A 17,145-nucleotide genomic window follows, 5' to 3' on the forward strand; every position below is an offset into this window, starting at 1 on the left:
CCACTAACAAAAAATTAAAAATGAAGCAGGTTTAGTCCAGAGGTTTACAGATTAAGACCATGCAAAACAAAACAGAAAAGTAAGGGAAAAGAACGACGAGGGAATAGGTATTAATTATGCAAAACAAGGGTAAAAAATATCTTTAGAAAGTGCTATTAAAACAAACCAGGGATTCAAGAGTCTTACTTCAAGAGTGACAGATGGATAACATTCTGCACCACAATGGCAGGCAGAAGGCTAATTTAGGGGCTGAAGACTGGCTGTGAGACACATACAACTTTGCTGCCCAAAAGGTGGAAATGGCAACTACTAGGAACTGCCCTCCCCCCCCCCTTTGAGTCTGGCCTCTGAGGTGATTGTACTACTCTGTTTATTGGAGGGGGGGAATTACTCAGAGATGAGGAATTTGGCTGAATGAAAGGAACGTCTAAGTCAGAGAGTTCATGAACAGGAAGCCTCAGCTGCTGGTACATACTGAAAATTGGGTGCAGGTTGAGTTGCAGGGCAGGCAGATACAATATGCTATTCTCCATGCTGGGATATATCTGAACCCTTCTGAATTTGGCCAATGCAGATGGGCGAGTCATTTCATTTCCATTAATTTTTTTAACCACTGGCCTATATTTATGCATGTTTTAAACCCCTGGGATGAAAGGAACACAAAATGTTAAAGATGCAGATCAAGAGAAAGATACACAAACAGGTCTTCCCATTCGGCTGTTTTGTCACACAACCCATGTCATTCCAGACACCGTCCTGCCAGGAGCTATTTCAACTTCCCATGCTTCATGGCATAGTCCTAGGTGGGCCCTAGCCAAAACCTGTGCTCATCATTTTGATCGCTTTTGGTGGACCACGCTTAAATCCTTCATTAATCATGAATGTCTTGGGGTAAGCATTGCTGCCTAACCTCAGTTTCCCAACAGTTGTCAAATGGGAATTATACCAGCCTTTCTCAGGAGACTTCTGCAGGGGCAAAACATGACTGTCTCACTAAAGCATTTGGCAGATTAACAGTGCTTATATAAATGATGATCATCATCAGTAAACCTGAAGAAAGCAACTTCGCTGCAAAGCGCTGAGTCTCCCCATTCAGTGTGACTGCAGCAAGATCTATCATTAAATTGTCACCATAGCATTAACTTTTAAAAATTGCAGTGTTTGCAAGAGGAACATTGGTATATCTATAAATCGCTTGCTTACTCAACTTAAAAATGCTCACAGTACATTTCTAGTGTGAATACATCTGTATAAAATTTACATTGCTGCATGCAGGTCGGTATCACAGATAGTTGGAAATGATGAATGAATGTGCTGGAAACCTAATAAGGGGCTTGCATGATAGCTGAGTTCTCTGCTTCAGCTCTGCATTTTAATGCTGTCAGGATAGAAAGGGGGGGGGAGAGAGGTGCATGTTAGCAATTACTCCATTCCCCCCCCCCCATAGAGACCAAGCAGGAGGGACATGCTTCCCTTCCCAGTTATTATAGAATTGCCAATTCTAACATCTCTTACCATTAGAAACACCTGCTAGAAATATGGGCTATGCTCCAATAACATCCGGAGGGCCACACATGTTCATCTCTGATCAGCCTTACAACAAAGAGACATAAGCACCATGTGTCATTGATAACAATATCAAGAAGTTTCTTTCTTTTATGTTCTCTACATATAAAATGGGCTAACAAATTAAAGAGTCATGCAAAACTGGTATAGACTGTACCACCCTCCTGTTGGAGTTTTTACTACCTATGGTTCAAGTGACTGGGAGAGTTTTTTCTGTACTGGGGTGACTGTCAATCTATCCGTAACTAACCAATTGTTCCTTCCGACCTCTTGATTCTAAGAGAGACCCGTCTCTCTGCTGAATATTTCCTTTCCCTCTCTTTAGTCTGTTGGAAGCAGTGTTTGTCAGTTTGCTGTTGACATCTTCACAATAATGAAATGTTTTTATTCTTTCTCCTACACATATCTGAGAATTAGTTGTTGAGACTTTAAGTGCCAGTTAATGAGAAAGGGATGGAATATTTGTGGAACTTGTAGCTATTCTCCTTTGTGAGTCTCTGTACTTATAAAGGTAAAGGTAAAGGTTCCCTTTGACAATTTTTGTCCAGTCATGTTCAACTCTAGGGGGCGGTGCTCATCCCCGTTTCCAAGCCATAGAGCCAGCGTTTTGTCCGAAGACAATCTTCCAAGGTCACATGGCCAGTGCGACTTAGACACGGAACGCTGTTACCTTCCCACCGAGGTGGTCCCTATTTATCTACTTGCATTTGCATGCTTTCAAACCGCTAGGTTGGCAGAAGCTGGGACAAAGCAAAGGGAGCTCACTCCGTCACGTGGATTCGATCTTACGACTGCTTGGTCTTCTGACCCTGCAGCACAGGCTTCTGTGGTTTAGCCCGCAGTGCCACCACGTCCCTATCTGTACTTATACTGTGTAGCAAAAGGGATTTTGCACGAAATTCAAAACTCTGCAACACTTCCCATCTTGAACACAGCTGATTTCAGACCCTAAGCAGAGTTGAACTTGCATTCTATTTGGATGGGGACCACCAAGCCCTACCAGAGATCTCCAGGTACACTTAGGAAAGAATGCAGCCTGGAACCCTGAAGAACCACCTATCAGAGCTAACCATAATTGGCTGACACATTATGAGTCAGTTTCTCATGTTCCTAAAATTCTTATAATACACTATAATTTAATGTCTGTTAACATATTTACACCTTTTGGGCACATGCAGTAGAGACAGCCAGCAGTGCCATCAATTGGAAGCTTGTGCACAATGTGAACCAAGCTAGATCTGACCACAGGAGACAAACTTGGTCGTGTCTCACAATATTTTTTTAATCTGATAAAAGTAACATTGGCTTTGGATAAGAGTGCTGTGCTGGGCAAAGGAGGTGGCGGTGGCACTTCCCCCATGCTTGGCATGACCTCTTTTTGCCCCACTTCCCCAGTAAGGCAAATAGAAGCTATGGGGAAAGGAAGGACAGGAGCAAGGGATGCATTCTCCAGCCCCAGGGTACACTTTAATACCAATGCCCTTTCTTTGCAGCTGTATTTACCATTAAAATTACCATGTGAAATCTGTCACTGATTTGCCATGATCACATCTACAATTGACCCTTATGCTGGGACTTTTTACTTCTAATGCAATGTGCATGCTTTGTGCAGTCCTGGGGGAGATGGATAAGCTTTCCCCACCTTCTCAGTTTTATTGAGGGCATTTCTGCACATTAGTGATAGGAAACTTTGTTTTTTAAGCAGTGCATATTGGGAGCTGTAGAACATTGTGACTCACTGATAAGGGCAGAAAAGCTGCATCAAAGATAAACATTATCTCCCTTGTACGATAGACAACTTTCCAAAGGCTACAGTCTGAGACATACTTAACAGGAGGAAATCTCCTCTGAACAATGAGACTTCTTATATATGCTGTATGATTATCTTCTTTAGGTACAGAGCGGTATATTGTTTTTAAAACATAGGTATCCCTAGCTGAAATCCTGTTGTGCAGATCTGCGTGCACAAAGGGGTGGTGGTGACATCAGCAGCAGCAGCTACCAATTGGTGCTGATCAATGGTGATTGGGGGGTGCACACAACTCACATACAATGTACCAAAGTTGGAGCATCATGAAATTTCCAGAGTAAGCTTTTAATTAGGGATGCCTTTCTGATGATGATTATGTCATCCCCGTTGAGCACACAGGGTTTCACAACAGGATTTCAGCCTCTGCATGTCGAAAAAAATGTGAGCTTGAAGCAACACAGGCATAGTGATGACCTACATTAGTTTTCATCTATTGTCATTAGGGATGTGCACCGGCTTTGGAGAAATGTATCCAAATGAGTTGGAGCAGGGATATCTGTCCCTTTCTGGGTCAAGTGTAGAGCAGCTCAAGAAGGCCATAGTTGCACTTTGTATGCCCCTTTCTAAAGACTGCTTTGGGTTTATAAATGTTGAAATGTGTGGGTGTGTGCTTGACAAAGAAAGATAATGCCAGAGTACAAAGAAAGTAATAGCTGAAGCCCTAATGAAAAGCCATTTTCCAATCCTGGAAATTGCAGTCTCTGAGTCCTAGGAAGAGCTTAGACAAACTTCAGCAGCCTCTGTATAATTTTCTCCACCAACTGAGCAGTCATTTCCCATCTGGACATAGCAAAGAGAAGGTCCTACATTGCTTACTAGTCTGGCCACCTTCTAAAATTTTGATCCCTTTTTGATTTAGGAAGCTGCCTATGTTGAGTCTTCATTACCCTGAAGGTGCTGCATGTGTATAAATGTGCTGTAGATAAAGAATTGTCCAGTTTGTCTGGCTCCGTCAAACTAGTCCTAAAGACTCTGGAAAAACCACTCACAAGATCAATGTCTGGCAATTTTTCTTCTCTCTCATTCCATCCATCAAACAATTGGTTACACTTCAGGTTTTGGGACCAGTTCACAGCTGGATGCATGAAGGAGATCCTGCCCAAGAGATGAACGTATGTGACTGTGTAAATGAGCGCATCTTTCCATTATCATGAAACTAGAAATGACTTGGCCTTTGGACATAAACCAGGCCCATTCTCTCCTAGCCACATAGGGCTTGTGCATTTGTGGTCCATACCATCTTCAATGGTATTTCAATGTAGGGAGGTAAGCCATTTGTGTAGGCAAAAGAATCTACCTTTCTTTAAGTGTAAAATGGGCAGATTTTCCAAGGGTTAGGTATCTATTAGTAAAATGGAAAGCCAGCACCCATACAATAATGATCAGATATTTTTGGTGTTCCAGTGGAGAGATTTGCCCGAGCCCTATTTAAAGAGTGTCCCTTTTTCTGAACATCACCTCTTCTAAATGTGCCTCAAAACACAGATCTTTCTCAGCAGTGATCGCCAACTTGTACATAAATAACAGAAGAGATCTCTCATGGATTTTTTTTCATTTTTCCCATAGTTATGTGGTGTGGTCATGAGATGAGTTTTACATCAGAGACAAAGTAGAAAAGGAAACAGCTTGAGTTGGAAGGCAATCCCCAGTTTGCTGGGCTTGCATGTGGCAGAATTTAGTAACTTTAATTTCATGTTCTTAGTTTTAGTCAAAACTTGAAAGGAACTATCTCAGGTGTTGAACGCATTTTTGGAGATAAGAATGGTAGTTCGTGTCAAATCTGAACTAAAACCCAGAGCAGATTCACACCACCCCTGCAAAATTAGAAGTTGCCAGTCTACACGATTTGGTAGGTATAAATGCTTCTCTACAGGTAAATGGCCAGAAAAGAGAGACACGTTTATATAGCTTTGCCAAGGCTGTAATTCAGACAGGTGTAGATGGAGAAGTGCATGAGTATGGTGATTAAATTAAGAAATTATTCTGAAATGAAAGTGCTTTCCTTCCTTTTTTTATTGCCAGTTGTTTTCCAACGGCATTCTGACAAACCAAGGTCATATTGATGACAATGTCAGAGTCATGGGAACCATGAAAGAAGTAAAAGAGTAAAGCATAATCAGAGCCCTACAGACAACCTTGTATCGTAAAACATGAAGATTAATAAACTTGCAAACCCCCAGAACAGAAAGTGTACAAGGCTCAGAAGGCAAATCAATGTGTGCCCTACAACAAGAGGGACATAAAAAGCTCATGCCATTAAATTAGTTTAATGAAATACCAAAATATATTTTAAAAAAGCATGCAAGTTTTTAAATCAGCGGCCAGATCTTAAAGACCAGCTAGTAGATCCAGCTGGGGATTCCTGACAAGGATACGGGTTCATTTTTTTAGCTAAGGGGAAAAAAGAATGAGACAAAGGGAAAAGCAAAAGGTGGTGATATTTTTTAAAAAATCAATTTTAATATGGAAAGTGGAGAAGTCTATAGCTTGGTATTACAGGATCTCTAAAAAGCAAATGGTGATAACGAAGGTTTATGGTGGGGGGAGGGCGTCAGTGGAAGAGAGGGTCATTAATGATACCGGTTATAGCAACAGTGATCATTCTTGTGCCAGAAAGAGTTAAAGAAGAAGAGAAGCAGAAGAGTTAAACGGAATGGCAGGGGTGGGGTCAGAATGAGTGAGAAGTGGCAGGTGTTAGTACAGAAAGGCATCTAAGGATGGAGTTAAGAATAAACAGGTTAAAAGGCAAGTGTTTAAGACAGCTGGTAAAAAGAGTAGTCAGAGATGCAGGGTCAGTATATGAGATAGAAAATATTGTCTTTTTTTCTTTATTGAATGTCTGTTTTTGTTGTTTAGTTCCTGAAATAAATTAATACATTTTGTTCTGGATCAACTTTCCCCAACCTGCTATCTTCCAGATGTTTTGGATTACAACTCCTATCATCACTGAGCATTGACCATATTGATTGAAGTGGATGGGAATTAAAGTACTGTACAGCTATCTGGTCTTTAATATACAGTACATCTTTAAGGAAAATTCATTTGATCTCTGGTTTGATAGATAGTGGCAATGTTTGATGTTGGGGATGTAGACAGCAGACAGAGCAGACCATGAAGCTCCTACTTATACAATTTTACTCAGTGACCTTTAGAAGCCGCAGCTTGTGGTGGTTTTACAATGAAATGAGATACACAGCCTCTCCTTGACACCCACAAAAATGAAAACAGAATTTGACTTTCAGCAACAATCACTTTTTATTCATTTCAGTCATTTGAGGATGAGAAACATTACAAGCACTAATTGCATCCATAGTTTGAGAATCCTGTACATTTCCTGTTATATCACCAGTTCTATAAGGGATAGAGACTATTTTGCTTTTTTAAAAAAATGAATGTTTAGAATCCAGAACAGTGGATGGACTAAAAAGGCACCAGGTGTATTGTGTAAAATCCAGGCAAAATCCAGCCAACTAGGTGACATTGTGGCCCTAGCTGAGCACACTGGCTGGAGGCCTCGTGTCATTCCATCAGGTTTTATTCTTCTGTGCTCTTGCATATTAGGTAGTGGGCCAGCATTGATGTCTGGGTCCGGGACTTGGCATTTCTTCACAAGAGCAGCAGATTCCTGCCTCCAAGTGAGTTCAGGATCTCTGAGGCTTAGAGCATCATCCTGCGGCCTCAGAGTTTGATGTCATCTTTCCTAAGGGATGCCCTCATTGAAAATAACAACATTACATTTTAAAGTAATGTAATGTCTGTAAACCAAGTGACTGTATAACATATCATGTTTTCCAGTTAGTTAGTTAGTTAGTTAGTTAGTTAGTTAGTTAGTTAGTTAGTTAGTTAGTTAGTTAGTTAGTTAGTTAGTTAGTTATATCCCGCCTATCTGGTTTAGCAACCACTCAATGTTAACTTTAAGGGCTTTTTCAGGATATTTTTAAAACAGGGATTTGGGATATAATTCTTAAGGTGTCACAGCATTATGTTATCAATATGCCCACTTTTCCCCCCCTCAAACTAATGAGCAACATAATGACAAACACAGTGAGTTAGTAAATGGGGCTTGCACAATGTCAGTAACACCTTACCTCTCTGGAGGCCTTCTAACAAATTACAGAACAAATTATGTTTAAAGACGTAATTTACCAAATTCTAATCTAGATGGACCTCTGGCTTAATCTAGCAAGGTTCTTACACTTCTGCAGCTCAACTGCCCATTAACTGGGCCAAAAATATATTCAGCTAATACTTAAAAGAAAACCATACTACACTGGGAGGAAGGAATTACAGAGACCGAATGTGGGATATAAAATTTAATTCATAATGAATGAATACTTGTAAAAAAATGTTTTATAGATAGATAGAGTAATATTTCAACCGATCATAAAAACTGCTAATCATTTAGAAATTATTGTAAAGAAACTGGGTACTCTCTGCCACTTTTGGAAATGACATCGAGATAAATTGTGAGGAAACATGCAACCAGTGCTTCAGAATGATATTTCCCCCAGATAATGATTTTTCTTAGACATATTAGATATATCAGGTGTAGTTCTGTGAAATCTGCCCACGTCAAGTTTTTCATTAAAATGCTAAACTCTAAGGAAACAGGAAAAAAATAATCTTCCATTTAAATCTCTGCATGGTTCCTAGACAGCACATGGCCTCACCAACTTAGTCATTCTAACCAGTCTTTATCAACTAGGAAAGCTGTTGATCTGGGCAGTTACCTGAAAGTGTGTCCTGTTGAACTCCCTGGAGCTTTTCACAAGAGGAAATCTCTCTCTGCATTTTGCTAAAATGGTGCGTTCTAAAATGGTATTGCTTTAAATTCAGGCAAAGAGAAATGCACTAGCCCTACTCCTACCTCCATTTCTGTTGTTGAGGGTTGGAATTAAATGTTGTCATTGTTTAAATCCTTTTGGAATCCCAAGAAAAGCAGTGTTCCATAATTTCTTTTATCTCTTGTAACTCTCCCCCCCCCCCCGTGTGCATTTCTGTTGGTTTCTTCTCTAAAGGTAAAGGTCCAATTAAGTCCAGTCATGTCTGACTCTAGGGGCTGGTGCTCATCGCCGTTTGTAAGCCAAAGAGCCAGCAGTTGTCCATAGACACTTTCTGTGGTCATGTGGCCGGCACAACTAGACACGGAACGCCATTACCTTCCCATCGAGGTGGTACCTATTCATCTACTCGTACTTGCAAGCTTTCAAACTGCTAGGTTGGCAGGAGCTGGGACAAACAACGGAAGCTCACCCCGCACAGTTTTGAACTGCTGACCTTTCAATCGACAGACTAGTGGCTCAGCAATTTAACCCACAGTGCCACCCATGTCCCACTGGGTTTCTTTTCTACTTAAAACCTATGCTAATTGTCCATATAAAAAATAAGCATAATATATGCCTTATATACAGTAATCTAACATAATTTTTAAAAACACAAGAAAAAGAAATTGCTTTTCAGCCACTTTTATCCATCTTGTGTAGCGTCTTTGATTGCAAATGTGCAGCGTTTCCAGCAAGAAAGCTTGAGAAATGTGTTCACATTCCATTAGTGAGCAGTACAGTATAGAGGTACATTTTCAATTTAGGATGCCTGAATTTAGCAGTGCAAAATGTCTGTATATCCAGATAGCCTATTCATGCATATTTTAAAGCAAAGCAAAGCGTGCTGCTTATATACCGCCCCATAGCGCTTCAAGCACTCTCTGGGCGGTTTACAAGTTAATTATGCAGGCTACACATTGCCCCCCCCCCCAGCGAGCTGGGTACTCATTTTACTGACCTCGGAAGGATAGAAGGCTGAGTCAACCTAGAGCCGCTACCTGGGATTGAACCCCAGGTTGTGAGCACAGTTTTGGCTGCAGTACAGCAGTTTAACCACTGCGCCAGAAGGCTCAGAGAGAAAATGCTTTTTAAAATTCACATTGGTCCTTATCTAAATGTAATTTGTTTATGTGGAGATTCTTCAAACAATCATGGGCATTTCAGGAAGAGAAGAGATCTACTTGACAAATGAGCAGATACCAAACCTTACGAATTGGAAATAGTCTGATTTATCAGTCCTTAGCTCCTGTGTGGGACGGGTGGATAACACCCTATGTTCTCAGCTTAAACCATACCTTTTGGGGAGGGAGTTAATTCTGTTACATTGAAATTCAATTGCTGAAAAAATTAGGTTTTTTAAGCAATGGAATTTCACTTCAGATTAAATTAGTTTGTATATACAACCAGTTCTTTCTTCAAATTGCCCCTAATTTTTTTGAAAAGTGTGACAAGATTGGGAAGAAAGATAGGCAAGCTTCTTAAGACCAGAGTAGTGAATTGTAATTAATTGCTTAAAGGATCTTGGATGGATGCACTGTCCCATTTAGGTGCCTTATCCTTGTCTCTTTCCCTTTCAGGAAATAGAGACCTATGCATCAACTAGGCATTAGCTGAAATCCTCTACATATAAATTATGCTGCATAAGGAACATCTTATGGGAGAAACTAACGAACTGGAATATCGACCCCCGCCTCCTCTCCCTCATTCAACAGCTACATTCTTCCAACTCATGCCGCGTCCATTTAGACCGTACAGGCGCCCTGACTGATGACATCCCTATTCACAAAGGCGTCAGACAGGGATGCATTCTGGCACCCCTCCTATTTAACCTTTATCTAGCTGACCTTCCCCCTGCCCTACTCCCTCTTGACCTCCCCACCCCCTCCCTGAACAACTCACCTATTCCTCTCCTCTTATATGCTGACGACGCTGTCCTTCTATCTCTCTCTAAGCGCGGTCTCCGTAAGCTGCTCTTAACTTTCCAAGAGTACTGCCTCATAAACCATTTATCTATTAATTCTGAGAAGACAAAAATTCTAGTCTTCTCCAAATCATGGACTCCATCCCAATGGAAAATACTAAACCTTAGCTTTCAGCAAGTACCATCCTTCAAGTACCTCGGAGTTACATTCCATTACCGTCATTCTTGGCTACTCCATCGTAAATCTGCCATATCCTCAGCTCTTCTATCTCAAAACGCCATAGCTAGATTTTTCTTTAACAAAGGCAATCAGTTCATCCCTGCTGCTCTTCAGGCATTTAAACTCAAATCCATTCCTCAATTACTGTACGGAGCACCCGTTTGGATCGAAGTCGCCAATTCCGAACTGGACCGCTCAATCTCTAGATTTCTCCGTAAGATCTTGGGGATTCCCAATCTAATTAGACTGTCTACGATCGTTTCAGAACTAGGTATCCATCTCCCCTCCACTTCTGCCTGGATTTCCACCTTCAAATTTTGGTTGAAACTCCATCTAAATTCTCACCCAACCTCCATTCTATACGATCTTATCCAAGACTCTCACATATCAAACTGGTTTAAACTAGTAGACGCCAAACTTTCCACCCTTGACCTATCCCCCGAAATCTTGGCTGACTTCGACCTTTCAAAAGCCTACCTCATCATTAAGTCCAAATTACTGGAACAAGAAACTCGAACCCTCCTATCCAACCTCAGTCCCACCTGTTCACCATCCTACTTCGGGCTCCCCCCTTTAATGGGCCGCCCAGCTAGTTACCTTTTTCACCTGACAGACCCAAGGAAAAGAAGGGCCTTCCTTCTTGCTCGTTTTAACATCCTCCCATCTGCTTACCATCTTGGTAGATATTCCAATACTCCCTGACCAAACAGACTATGCACATTCTGCTCCCGTGAACCAGACACAGTAGCCCACATCCTACTTCGTTGCCCCTCTCACTCCGCCCTTAGATCTTCCCTACTAAACCCCTTTCTCCTAACCCTCCCTCCTGCCCTTTCTGATCCCCTCCCAATCCTCCTTAGTGACTCCCTTCCAACTACTACCTATCTCGTGGCGGAATTTCTGTTAACCATTCTTATGAGAAACCACAACCCCCATCCTTCCCAACTTCAGTTCTAATTTGTTCCCTTTAATCTCTTGGTCACACTGTTTACTCCTCTAAATGTAATCAAATGCCAATAAAGGTTTATGTAATGTATGCTGCATAAGGCTGATGCTGTCATCAGCTTGGACAATTTTTTAAAAAATGAAATATTCCCTATTTCCATCCCATGAATCCTGTGCAATTCATGATATCATGCCAATAGTGGCAATTTTGGGTAATTAAAGATTTCCTTCTCCAGTCGTGGATACCCTATGAACTTTTGATAATGAAAGCCTTTACATGGGAGCCATTGGTGCCTTGGGTCAGAGGCAGGAAATGTTTGCTTTCAGAGAGAAAAAAGAGAAATGAAGAAAGAAGTTCTATAAAATCCAGGGGTATGTGTGTTACACTTCAGATTAAATATTCCAATTAACTCTGTAATTATCACAGGGAACCAAGCCGATAAATTTCATTGTGTCCTTCCTGTGTCTACGAGCATGCCAATAAAACAACAGCTCTTATAAACAGAAAAGTATTGACTGCCATTGATGGTTTGCTAAAGGAAGGTCAAACATTTTTATTCCTCTTCACAAAATGCAATCAAAATGTTCTTTACCCTTTGAGTTGTTTGATACTTGATAGACCTGGTGTTGGGCAGGTTAAGATTATATGTTAGAATTGTAAATCATTCAAACAAGGTTTTAGAATTTCCTAAATGTTTATATTGGACAACAAAATCAAAGGCAACCAAACATAGTTTTTATGTGTACTGTATCTGAAAGGTCATGAATAACTGTATTTCTTGGAATACTGTTCATTCTGATATGAATTACTGTAGCACTGATAGATCTGGGATCCTGGTGTCAAACCCAGAAATTAGGTGCTTGACTCTCCCTAAGAAACTCCATAGACCTCCAGGGAAAAATCAGAAACCTGTGCTTGTCACAGCTGATCTCTATCCCAGTAAATGGATAATTCCAGAATGAAACCAAACAATCATATTAAAATTCATCTGAGTATCAAAATATAATTCTTTTCACTGTTGCAATAATTCCAAGCAACATCATCTTGTCTATTTCTACCAGCTTTATTTATCTACATTGGGATTAAAAAAAACAAATGAAAGGAAAAGAGCCCAATTCCAGGAATATCTTCTGCGTTGTGTCTATTTGTGCAAAGTAGTGAGTACAAGAGGATATCCTGTACACCACTGGTCCCCAGCCTTTTCCAAACCACGGGCACCCGTGTGCGCAGTTGGGTGGACAGGGCACGTGCGAGAGTGAGCGAGGCACCTGTGCACACATGTCCGGGTGGGTGGGGCATATACACTGGTATGTGGGGCACCAGTGCATGCATGCATGGATGGGCAGGGGCACCTGCGCATGTGCATGTGGGTGAGTGGGGCACCCATGTATGTGGGGGAGGTGTGTGTGCATGGGGAGGCGTACGTGCAGAGGGTAGGAGATCTGTCTCTGTGTCCTGGTCCTGCCAAGGCCACAGCCTGGAACCAGGCTGCAGACCAGGGAGTGGGTACCCCGGTTGTAGACCAGTGGTTGCCAACCTGGGGTTGGGAGCCCCCAAAGGGGTTGCAAAGTGTTTTCTGAGGGATTGCTATTCTTATTTTTAGTTATAATTATCTTAAAATGATTCCCATACATGTCTATTTAGGATTAAGGCCCATTGAATTCAATGATGTTTTTTCCCAGCCAAGGGATGAAGGCATTGGCGTGTGAACTGCCTCCATAAACTTTCCCTCCATAAACAGCGGGGAGCCATTTTGCACAGCGGGTGGCCATTTTGAAACCCAACGATCAGCTGTTTTTAGATCCTGAAGCAGGGAACCGATCATTGTCAAACGAAAATCGCCCTTTGAAACATTGTTTTGCAATCACAATAGCGATCGCAAAAACATTGATCGCAAAAACATCGTCGTGAAGTGATTTCATCATTTAACGAGGTAATTGTAAAGCGGGGCACCACTGTATTTCTGAACAGGGGGTAAAATAGTAGTACATTTTTAAGACACATAACTCAAAAACCATATTCTGGGAAATGTGATTCCCCCTTCCCTCAGTTAAGCTTCGTCTCTTTTATTCTAAAACTGTTGTGATTCTTATCTTAAAATTCCAGGAGTATTATTCCAGTATACCAGTCATGTGGCATGACTAGTATATTTAGATGTTTCAATATCCCTGTCCTGAAATGAAATTCTATCATTCTCCCAGAATTAAACTTAGATATTAAAGATATTATGTATATTAAAGGAGCTTTAATAAGTATTTATATCAGGAAAGTTTCAGACATGCCTGAATTCAAAGCTGTAATTCTTATACGAACTTGTTATTTTTAAAATTTTATGAACCATTGGTTTCCCTTCAAGAGTTGCTAAAGATCAATAGGTTTCCAGTAGAGCATTTATTTTATTACTCTTAACGACATTTCCTCTTTGTACTGTGCTGCTTTGTTTCCAGGGCTTGCGTATATGAAGTATATAAAATTTTAAAGTAGCACTCTGTCTTCTGGTGCCTTTCCATCCTTATTTAAGAAATGGGACATAAGCTAAAATGAAATCAAATGTATCATTAAACAGTAACATTAAAATGTCATCTACTGTTTGGAGCAGATGGGTCATAACTTATTTCATCATAACTTTCTTCAAGAAAACTTTTTTTGTCTATACAATTTTAATAGTCTTTCATGGCTCTTATTATGAAGTGGTATCCCATAATGTTAAATGTGGGGGACTTCTTTTGCTCAGAAATGTATGTATATATACCCAAATCACATCCTACTTCCCATTTGCAATGATGGCTTCATGTCACATTGCACACATAGAATTTCCCTACTTATAAGAGCAGAACCAGTCCTTACAAATTGCCATGTGAAGAAATGAAAAATGTCAAGCGTGAAGATCGTTCTATAACATGGGTAATTATACCCTGCTTAGCTTGTTAATATATACAGTAAAATGGATTGGAAATCGGAACAAAAATCCTTTTTTTAACATTTGTATTTGGCTTGGAATTTGTAAACTTTCATGGCAAGCATGAGGTGAAAAAAATGGATGTTTCCCTAAGAGTAGGAGTGGAAGAGATGTTTCTTTAGATTGCATTATAATGCACCTTTGAACCACTATATCAACGTCCTCAGTTTTGCAATGGATTTCTTCAAGTACAAGAAAATGCATCCAGAGTTTAAGGAGAAGGGCACGCCAAAATGATAGGCGTTTCCATACAGATTTTATGAAAAGTTGCCAGTGTTCAGGACAAATGAAATTTCAGTATGGAAAAATAATCCAGGTTTGCAACGAGCAAACACAGAGAAAACACAGTAGACACTATAGCTGCGTGACAAAGTAAATTCACATGCCAGTTGCATGCCTACACCTGATGTAGGCCCTCATCTAATGTACAAAAAGCTATGTTATCTGTATTTTCCCTTACACATGTGGAAAATGTTAATAGGATTCTGGCCTAGGCTGAAAGGGAGATGAGAAACACGGGGAAGACAAAATAGAGATTCATGCACTGCTCTGCAACAATTCTATCTTACTCCTCAAGCTAGCGCATGTCCATATATGGTGTCGTATGCATTCATCTCAATTATTGCCTTAGTATATTTCTCTTGGGATTTGTAGTTGTGAGCATCAGCCATGACAGGGTTGCTCGGAAATTCAGTCAAAACATTCCTGCCAAAATAGGTCTACCAAACAAAAGAATGCTTGAACATGTGCTCTGATCGTGGGAATTCACAACAATAAGGCTAAGAAATTAACACGAGGGGTATTCTGAAGATGTGTAAAATAGCACAGCCATTACTTGGAAAGCTGTGGGGATGGGAACCTCCTTTATAACTCAGCATTTCTGTTTAAAATTACAGATGCTCCCAAATGAAGCTTCCAGTGGGAAGTCCTATTGCTTTAAACACAGAATTATATGGGGCAGTTGTTCTGAACCTTGGGTAACCCAGGTGTTCTTGGACTTCAACTCTCAGAAGCCTTCACCACTAGCAGTGCTGACCAGCTTTCTGGGAGTCGCAGTACAGGAAGACCTGATTGGAACCACTGATATAGAGGTCATTAAATTTATACAGATCTTCCATTTGGGAGACCCATATCCCATATTTTCCCACTACATGTTCTGTCTTTTTTACCTTTACTCCACCCCTCAAAAAAATGTTCTGTCTTAATTCCACTCCATATCTGTTAAGGAGCACAAGACACCTCAGGAAGACGGTTGCTGTGCAGAAAGGGTTAATTTAAAGACTTGAGTAAGGAGAGAGTTGCAGGCCTGCTCCCTATTTTTCAGTGCCCCATGTGAATAACAGTATGGGGGGGGGCGGAGAGAGTAGTAATGATAGATATTTTGGGAAAAAAATATTGTTTACTTATGTGATTTCTCTTCTTAACATAAGTAAGTGGATGTAAGAATACCATGTTTCCCTGAAAATAAGTCAGGGTCTTCTATTAATTTTTGCTCCAAAAATGCATTAGGGCTTATTTTCAGGGGATGTTTTATTTTACAGTCATGTCATCTTCTTCTGGTTGCTGCACAAGGGTGGAAGGCGGGGTTTGACTTAACCGGGGCTCATTTTGGCGGTAGGGCTTATATTACGAGCATCCTAAAAAATCATACTAGGGCTTATTTTCACGTTAGGACTTATTTTCAGGAAAACCAGGTACTCTTTCACTTCCTGGAATTTTACCCTTTCCCGTCCTTACTCATCCTTTCCTTATTCCCGTGTATTCACACCCAACCCCTACTGCTATTGAAAATGTACAAGAACTCAGGGTGGGGGGGGGGAGGGAAAAACAAACCCTGTCTGCTACATGTGGAGCCTCCCTCTGTGATCAGAAGCTCTAATTGTTCATGCTTTCAAATCGAACTTTTTTTTTAAATTCCGGGATAGAACTACAAGTTTTATTGCTTACATGCCCTATTCAACATAAGAGTATGTAAGTGAAATAAACGTGCCTAGATAATGCTATAGAGAGCCTTCTCCCACCCCCGCCCAATGTTGTATTTGTAAATACAACATGCCATGTCTTTTACATCCGTTATTTGGTGGTTGTTAAAGACAATGCAAGCTCTTTCTGTTATGTGCATGCTTGGAAGAAGGTTTTTTTATCTCTCTCTCTCGCTTCAGTGTGAGAAACTCCACTATTATATTTCCTTTGCCCTTGGGTGATCCACATAGATTTATTTCTGTTTATGTTTTCCAGAGCAATATAGGACAAACTTTTGTTTGAACTTGAAAAGATCAAAGAACCAGCTAATCAATAAAAGGCTGATTAGTAAGAGTGACAACAATCTAAACAGTGATAATCCACCAAAATCCTTTTATTCTTTTAAGATATATGTAAACACCTCTCCAAGCAATATCCTAATCTTTAATTTCTTTCAGCTTTGTAGTGTGTTGCCGTCTTTTGCTATTTTATTTATCAGTTTCCAAAGACTGGCAATTTGTTGAGACAAAGAACCTTTTATCTATCCCTATAAAAAATGAAAGTTATTGTCTCCTATACATATCTACAGACATGTGTGTTTGTTTACCCATTTGTAAGACAAAGTGTACTGATAAATCAGATTGTTTATCATTAGGGTTATGTACAGGATTTAGACAACCCCCAAATTACAAACCAAATTTTCCTCAATTGTATGAGACAGGACTGAGTCAGGATGGCCTGATTCAGTTGTGGGATAAAACACAAAGGTCTAGAATTCTTTAGACTAATCTGGAGATTCACAGATCAGAAAAGAGATGGAGGAAACAGCCAAACTGTGGCTGAAATTCTGTTGCATAAGCTACACCCCTCAAGGTTGATGATGTCATCAGCAGTGGCAGTTTTTAGAAAATAAAACAGTTCCAGTTTCTCCCCCAGGG

General features: G+C 40.4%; 1 long non-coding RNA gene across 1 annotated transcript in view; it reads right to left on the bottom strand.

Annotated features, from left to right (window-relative positions):
* LOC140707398 (uncharacterized) overlaps nt 1–4,468 on the bottom strand; it is a 29,677-nt gene extending 25,209 nt beyond the window's left edge. The window contains exon 1 of the long non-coding RNA XR_013545718.1: nt 4,366–4,468. This is a non-coding gene — a long non-coding RNA (uncharacterized LOC140707398). The remainder of the gene's footprint in view (nt 1–4,365) is intronic.
* Nucleotides 4,469–17,145: the final 12,677 nt, after the last annotated feature.

The sequence above is a fragment of the Pogona vitticeps genome, chromosome 5 (genome assembly GCF_051106095.1).
Source record: "Pogona vitticeps strain Pit_001003342236 chromosome 5, PviZW2.1, whole genome shotgun sequence".
NCBI classification, from domain to species: Eukaryota; Metazoa; Chordata; class Lepidosauria; order Squamata; family Agamidae; genus Pogona; species Pogona vitticeps.